Source organism: Haematobia irritans, chromosome 3 (assembly GCF_050003625.1).
Source record: "Haematobia irritans isolate KBUSLIRL chromosome 3, ASM5000362v1, whole genome shotgun sequence".
NCBI classification, from domain to species: domain Eukaryota; kingdom Metazoa; phylum Arthropoda; class Insecta; order Diptera; family Muscidae; genus Haematobia; species Haematobia irritans.
This window is the reverse complement of record NC_134399.1, coordinates 199,555,104-199,563,949: the sequence shown is the minus strand read 5'-3', so window position 1 is coordinate 199,563,949 and position 8,846 is coordinate 199,555,104.

Sequence of the window (8,846 nt, the reverse complement as noted above, 5' to 3'; positions counted from 1 at the left end):
AAAATTTTGTCAAAATTTTATTTCTATAGAAAATTTTGTCAACATTTTATTTCTATAGAAAATGTTGTCAAAATTTTATTTCTATAGAAAATGTTGTCAAAATTTTATTTCTATAGAACATTTTGTTAAAATTTAATTTCTATAGAAAATTTTTAACAAAATTTTATTTCTATAGAAAATTTTTAACAAAATTTTATTTCTATAAAAAATTTGGACAAAATTTTATTTCTATAAACATTTTTGTCAAAATTTCATTTCTATGAAAAATTTTGTCAAAATTTCATTTCTATAGAAAATTTTGTCAAAATTTCATTTCCATAGAAAATTTTGTCAAAATTTTATTTCTATAGAAAATTTTGTCAAAATTTCATTTCTATAGATAATTTTGTTAAGATTTTATTTCTATAGAAAATTTTGTCAAAATTTCATTTCTACAGAAAACTTTGTCAAAATTTCATTTCTATAGAAAATTTTGTCAAAATTTCATTTCTATAGAAAATTTTGTCAAAATTTCATTTCTATAGAAAATTTTGTCAAAATTTCATTTCTATAGAAAATTTTGTCAAAATTGCATTTCTATTGAACATTTTGCCAAAATTTCATTTCTATAGAAAATTTTGCCAAAATTTCATTTCTATAGAAAATTTTGTCAACATTTTATTTCTATAGAAAATGTTGTCAAAATTATATTTCTATTGAAAATTTTGTCAAAATTTTATTTCTATAGAAAATTTTGTCAAAATTTTATTTCTATAAAAAATTTTGTTAAAATTTTATTTCTATAGAAAATTTTGTCAAAATTTTATTTCTATGGAAAATTTTGTCAAAATTTCATTTCTATAGAAAATTTTGTCAAAATTGTATTTCTATAGAAAATTTTGTCAAAATTTTATTTCTATAGAAAATTTTGTCAAAATTTCATTTCTATAGAAAATTTTGTCAAAATTTTATGTCTATAGAAAATTTTGTCAAAATTTTATTTATATAGAAAATTATGTCAAAATTTTATTTCTTAGGTTCAAGTGTGGTTCATTGTTGGGTTTAATGAACTGTCTGAATTTATTCTGATAATTGGTTGATAGTTTTGCTGCAAGTAGAGGATACTGATGAGGAATGTGGTAATTCCGAAACATGCGTCCATCCAACCATCTTGCAGTCTATAGGGCGTTGCCCAAATAAATTTGACAAACATTCTTTTCCTTTTGTGGTCAAGCTACACTTGTAGTTTAGTCAATACATGGTTTTAAGCTGAAATCAAAAAAAAAAACAACAACAATGATTAAAGAACAAAACCAACATTAACAAAAAAAAAAAAACGTAAAATTTTATTTCTATACAAAATTTTGTCAAAATTTCATTTCCATAGAAAATTTTGTCAAAATTTAATTTCTTTAGAAAATTTTGTCAAAATTTCATTTCTATAGAAAATTTTGTCAAAATTTCATTTCTATAGAAAATTTTGTAAATTTTTTTTTTTATAGAAAATTTTGTCAAAATTTAATTTCTATAGAAAATTTTGTCAAAATTTAATTTCTATAGAAAATTATGTCAAAATTATATTTCTATAGAAAATTTTGTCATAATTTTTTTCTATAGAAAATTTTGTCAAAATTTTATTTCTATAGAAAATTTTGTCAAAATTTTATTTCTATAGAAAATTATGTCAAAATTATATTTCTATAGAAAATTTTGTCATAATTTTTTTCTATAGAAAATTTTTGCAAAATTTTATTTCTATAGAAAATTTTGTCAAAATTTTATTTCTATAGAAAATTTTGTCAAAAATTTTATTTCTATAGAAAATTTTGTCAAAATTTTATTTCTATAGAAAATTTTGTCAAAATTTTATTCTATAGAAAATTTTTGGCAAATTTTGTCAAAATTTTATTTCCATTGAAAATTTTGCCAAATTTTTTTTCTATAGAAATTTTTGTCAAAATTTTATTTCTATAGACAATTTTGTCAAAATTTTATTTCTATATACAATTTTGGCAAAATTTTATTTCTATAAAAATTTTGGCAAACATTTTATTTTGTAAAAATTTCATTTCTATGGAAAATTTTGTCAAAATTTTATTTCTATAGAAAATTTTGTCAAAATTTTATTTTTATAGAGAATTTTGTCAAAATTTTCTATAGAAAATTTTGTCAAAATTGTATTTCTATAGAAAATTTTGTTAAAATTTTATTTCTATAGAAAATTTTGTCAAAATTTTATTTCTATAGAAAATTTTGTCAAAATTTTATTTCTATAGAAAATTTTGTCAAAATTTTGTTTCTATAGAAAATTTTGTCAAAATTTTATTTCTATAGAAAATTTTGTCAAAATTTTATTTCTATAGAAAATTTTGTCAAATTTTATTTCTATAGAAAATTTTGTCAAAATTTTATTTCTATAGAAAATTTTGTCAAAATTTTATTTCTATAGAAAATTTTGCCAAAATTTTATTTCTATAGAAAATTTTGCCAAAATTTTATTTCTATAGAAAATTTTGCCAAAATTTTATTTCTATAGAAAATTTTGTCAAAATTTTATTTCTATAGAAAATTTTGTCAAAATTTTATTTCTATAGAAAATTTTGTCAAAATATCAATTCAATTCAAGTGTTCTTTATTTCTTTTAGCATTACAAAAATACATATTAGTGTATACAATTAATAAGCCTTATTAAGTAAAATAAAAGAACAATACAGCATGGGTTTTTAAAACCCGTCTGCCGGAAAAAAGAGTTTTACGAATAGTATTAATAATTGAATTCATTTATCAAAAATTTTCTATAATTTAAAGCTTCCTTTAAAAACTTATACAAATCTAACCAGCAAAAATCTTCACCTCCATTTAGACAATGAATTATGTCATTGTGAGATAATATAGATTGATTGAAGTATCTCAAGCGTATCACATTTAGTACTGGACATCTGCCTATGATATGATTAATAGTTTCGATTTCTCCCAAGTTACATAACGAGCATCGTTGATCTTGTGATGTAACATGTGTATTTCCGTTCAACCAAAATAGGTCCCCTCTGGCTTTCATTATATAAGTAATTTGATCGAGAGTAAAATTTTCGTTACAATACATGACACCGACGTTGAGATCTAAATGTCTATAAAATCGAGTTTCGCTTTCCTGAGCTTTTTGTAAGTTTGCATTATAAGAATGTGCAGTAATTTTATTAAGAATTTCCTGGCATGCATACAACCAATTGACTTTATTAGACGTTACGTTATTTGTGGAAATGTTATGGTTAAGAAGTTGTCTTCTAAAATCCTTAAACCAGCTTATATTTAATTCAAGGAGCTTTGATGCAAGGGTATGTGGTAATCTGCGGTCGTCAAGGTCAAACAACAGTTTTCCTAAGTATGACAAATGTCGATTGTATGTATAAATATAACCCGGTTCGTAGCCAGTTTCCAGAGATATTATATAATTTGGTGTATTTTCTGGTAACTTTAAAATTCTTTTAATAAAATAGCGGTAGAGTTTTTCTACTTCCTCAAAATAGGAATTTCCCCAAATCTCAGCACCATAACTATGTATTGACCGGCATACCGATAGAAACAGCTTCCATTTCGCCTTCAGAGGGACTGATGATTTTACAATGAAGTTACTCCATGTTGAATTTATAGACAATTTGGCTGCAACATTTTTCTTGTCAAGGTGTTTTTTAAAAGTCATTTTGGGCGTCAGAATGAGTCCAAGGTATTTATATTCATTTACTACTCTAATAGATTCTCCCATAAATGACCATTTTTCGTTGTTTGCCAGACGACCTCCTTTCCTAAAGACCATGATCTCTGATTTGGCTTGATTAACTTCCATGCCCCATTTTAAACAATATGTTTGTAGGTTGTTTATCATCTGTTGCAATGTACTTGGGTCTTCTGCCAGTATTACTATATCGTCCGCATACATAAGGAGACGTATATTGATGTTGTCTATGAAGAGACCTGCTTCGAGTTGGTCATGTAGATCATTCAGGTATAAAGCAAACAGAATTGGTGACAGTAAGCAGCCTTGTTTAACTCCTGTGACAGTTGCGAAGTACTCTGAGTACTCTGTACCTGTCCACACAGCCGACTTCGTACTTGCATATATCTGTTCCAGAAATCTTACAATTTTTGAAGAGAGGCCAATCTCGTGTAATTTATATATCAATAGATGTCGAGGAACTCTATCGAAAGCAGACTTAAAATCAACAAAATATGCGTAAACCTTTTTGTTCTCGTTCATCTTAATACTAATTATTGCCATCAGGTTGAAGATATTGTCTATCGTCGAGTACCCTTTTCTGAAACCAGCTTGAAATTCGTTTAAAACATGGTATCTATTCACCCATTCTGTAACTCTATCATTGATCATGCCAATCATTAATTTTCCGACACAGTTCATAAAAGTGATACCTCTATAATTGTTAACATCATTTATATTTCCTTTTTTATGTATTGGAAAAATTACTCCAGAACGAAATGATTCGTAATCATCACAGCCATTTAGAATTTGTGTAAAGCGAAGGCATAGTGTTTCTAAAAACTCGTCGGTGGCGTGTATGAAGAATTCGTAGGGAATCCGATCCTCTCCGGGCGCTTTATTTGAGCTTAGTTTTCTGAACAGATCTTTTATTTCTGTAAGCGTAAAATCTCTATCCAACAGGCTATCAACTCTCATAATGGGTGCATAATGAATGTGAACAAAGTTACATATCGGATTTAGCAACGATTCAAAGTGACTTCTTAAGGAAGCTGCGGAGATACCACAACCAAAACAAGCTTCAGTTTGTCTAATTTCATTGGCCAATTTCCACCATGCTTTGCTATCCGAAACCGTATCTAACCTCTGCTCAATTATCTTGTAATAGTCGACTTTTTTCTGTCTACATAGCCTTCCGTATAAAACTTTTTGTTCAATATACATTGATCTGTCAGCTATTCTACCTGATTTTCGGAAGGATTTTAACCTTTTCATAGTTTTTTCTCTTTCTTTCAAACACTCTTTGTCGAACCATTTACTTTTGTAACAGGCATTTCTTGCTACACTTATCGGGCATGAATCTTGTATACATTTAATAATGTCTCCAAGACATGGATTTACAGGCAAATTAGTTAAACCCATATTTAGTGAGTTTTGGTAAGCATTTTTATTTGTATTTTTCCATTTCAGTTTTGGCAATAGGCCAATTCTTTTGTCTTTGTTGTGAGTTTCAGAAGGGACTTTTAGCGTAAGCACTATAGGAAAATGATCTGACCAGATTTTGTCTTCCACTTCGAAGCTGTATATATATTTCATCATATGCATTGAGGCGACAGTTAAGTCTATTACAGAATTGCCATTAGTATTTGCAAACGTAAATTTTCCATTTACGTCTCCCTGTATTCTCCCATTTAGCACTACCAAACCATTATCATTACAAAACTCAATGAATTTTCTTCCATTCGAGTTAACTATTTTGTCTTCAGACTTTCTGATTCCAGAATAGTTTCCTATTATTTCTTCAGGAATTTCTTGTTCTTCACCAATACGAATGTTGAGATCTCCAATAATAATTTTTGGCCGATCGTTGATATCAACAGCAGCTTTTAATGTCTCGAAATCGTCAATCCAATTTGCTCCCCTTAAATATGTTGGAAGAATTTCAAATTTATATGTAGTAAACTCACATTGGAGTATATCCTGAGTTCCTCGATGTGTAATTGAATGTTTGAAACCTATTTCTTCTAATTCCTTTTTGACGCCATATAATTGACCACCTATACCTCTTCCTCTGCTACTGTTTCTAGATGCTGCTTTCCAATAAATATTGTAATCTTTAAATTTTTTTCCATAATCTGCTTGATTTTTCTGTTCGACATGAGTTTCCGATAGTAAAAAGATATCAAAACTGTTCAAATATTCATAAAAGGTTTGGTAAAGATTTTTGCTCCCTAGACCATGAACATTGTATGAAACAATTCTTAAAAAATATTCTTCTTGTTCTGCGTCTTCTCCTTGGTTGATCTTTTCATTAATAATATTACAATTTGTTTCGCTCTTATTATTAATATTATTATTTGTAAATTTGTTTGTTTTTCTTAGTTTTTTGCAAATAAAATACTGGCCAAATGCTCATAATTTATATTTACTGTATGTATAGCTTCTCCATAATACTCCTTTAGCACCTCAAGTCCACTAGAATGACCGTGCTTCAGCTCGTTTTGCGAGTTCCAATAAAGAGATTTTCCCTCTACAACTAACTGCTCCCCTCTTACACCAATCCTTTTACTTTTGTTGATTTTTTGAAGCTCTCGTTTTAGCAATAGCATAATCTTCTTTCTTTCAAGACGTGCGCCACTTAAGTCCTTCTCAATGTATATATCCGAGCCCGCTAGGTACTTAGTTCTTTTCAAAATTTCTGCCACCATTTTTGTCGACGTCAGCTCTACTAAAATAGTCATCTTGTCATTGGATTCTTGGATTTTATGCAATCTCTCTATTTCGGGTTCTATACTCATTTTTAAATTATGCCGAAAAAGAGACTTTATGGCTCCAAACATTGATTTTTGTTTGGGTAACCCTCTAACAATTAGTTTGGCTCTTCCCAATATGTCTTCCACTTTCTGCAGACGTTTGTCATCCTCTTTTTTCTCGCCTTTGAGCTTTTGAATTTCTGCTTTCAATTGCTGGTTTTCATCCGTTAGCCTCTTAATATCCTCTTGAACAACTTCAATATTATTTTTAATAGCCATGATATCTGATTTGGTAGCTAAATTTTCTAATTTCTCATCTAATATTTTGGACATTGATTCTTGCATCATTTTCATTAGCTCTACAGTTGTCATATTCCCTACCGAAGAAGAATTTTCTGGTGAGATTTCCATTATTCTCCGTTTCACATTTTGTTCAATACGACCCACTGTGTTGCATTTAACCACTGGTGCATTTACTGGAGTGTTTGACATACTTTTAGGGGGAAGTTCAAATGTTTGCAATTATAACGGACAGATTTTCTGTTTAGATTGTTCTGCTTCCTCTTCTTCTGAGAATTTTGACGCACTACGGCTTAACGTGCCAAAATATTCGATATGGCAACCACAAAAACCCTTATTTGTCAGAAAGGGATAAACACAGCTGTTTTATATTTTGTAAACATTTATAATTCTCTTAGAAATTGAGTTTTTTCTTTCACAAAAAAAAAACAGCCAACCAAAAAACTTCTGTGAAAGTTTGTGACTTTTATAATTGATTTTGTGTCGAATTTAACAACCGCAGATACTTTACTCCAATATTCTCGGCTCGGTACACTTAAACTCCTTCACCTGATGATGTCTTTAAAAATGATTCAGGCCGTATATCGCATTTGCCGTAGACAAATACGGGACCAAACAAAAGGACAACCACTCCCGGTAAAAACTTCACTCGTTTCCCTGTCAAAATATCTAATTATACAATTATTTTTCGAGCTTTTATGGACAGATATAGATTAAGGAACATGCACGGATGAAAAAGACTGTTTTTCATATGTTTGGCTATAAACATTATATGTTTGGAACACAAATTTTTAAACACAATATTTTTGAGTGCAAGCATATAATGTTCATAAACTAGCATAACATGTTTGGGACATATATGTTAATATGTTAGAACATATTATGTTTGGGACATAAAATGTTTGTAAATATAATATGCTTGGATGCAAACATATATTAATTTAGAAATAGCCTATAAACATATATGTGTTTAGTAGCTTGGAGCGCTATTTAACAGGGAGCGATATTGAATTAAGTTGGTGGTTGTTGCTTGTTATTACAAAATTAACATTTTATTTTTCCTTGGGCAATTGATCAGCTACTTCTTTGATCCTTACAAACTGTGTGGTCCGCTGTTCAAATCCCCGTCCGGCAAAAGGTAAAATTAAAATAAAAAATAAAAAAAATCATAAAATTTAATAATTTCTTCTACAATGTTTGTATTACAGAAAAAGGTGCTAAGAACTAAAAAATCTCGTGGAAGTTAGAAAGATGTCGGGGAATATACAATTGGGCAGAAACAAAATTTTGAGCATTCAGGTCGAAAACCTATGTTGTTAGCACCTATATTACCTGTTTATTTTCATAATTCATTATTATTGTAAATATATAAATAAATAAATAAAATTTTGAGCACAATATTGTTTTGGGAGAATTTTTTTTAAGCATATAATATTTTTGGGTGCAATATGCTTCCAAACATATTATATGGTCACATAATAACATATTGTTTTTTGGAAGACAACATTATTGAATTTGGATGCAAAAATACAAAATGTTTGGAACTTAGACTACCCAAACATATATTGTTTAGACCAATATGCTTTCAAACATATTATATATTGGTAGAGATCAAACATATAAATGTTTGGGCAATATCCAAAAATGTATATGCTTGAAGCAAAATATGTTTGGGAGTATATGTTACAGAAGCGATTTTTTGTGAGGGTGTGGTTAATAGAGCCATTGAAAAGAAAACGCCAGATACAAATCTATACACGCCTGGACTGTACATGTTTCGGTTCGGGCGAATGAACCTTTCCATAGCCTTTAGTGTAGATCTGGCTGGGAGAGATAACTCAATTTTGGGCCCTTTATGCTAACTCTTTATGGAGAAAACATTTGGGAAATTTCCTCTTACAAATTGAATCATCTTTTCTCCCACTGTACATCATCTTTTCATATAACTTACAAGTCCCTTAATCAGACATTTTACCAACATTAATGAGAGGGGATAATCCGCCGCTGAAAATCTTTTAGGTGTTCGGTCAAAGCAGGGATTGAACCCACGACCTTTTTTTATGCAGCTGGACTGTGAACAACTGTGACAACTGAAATTATAC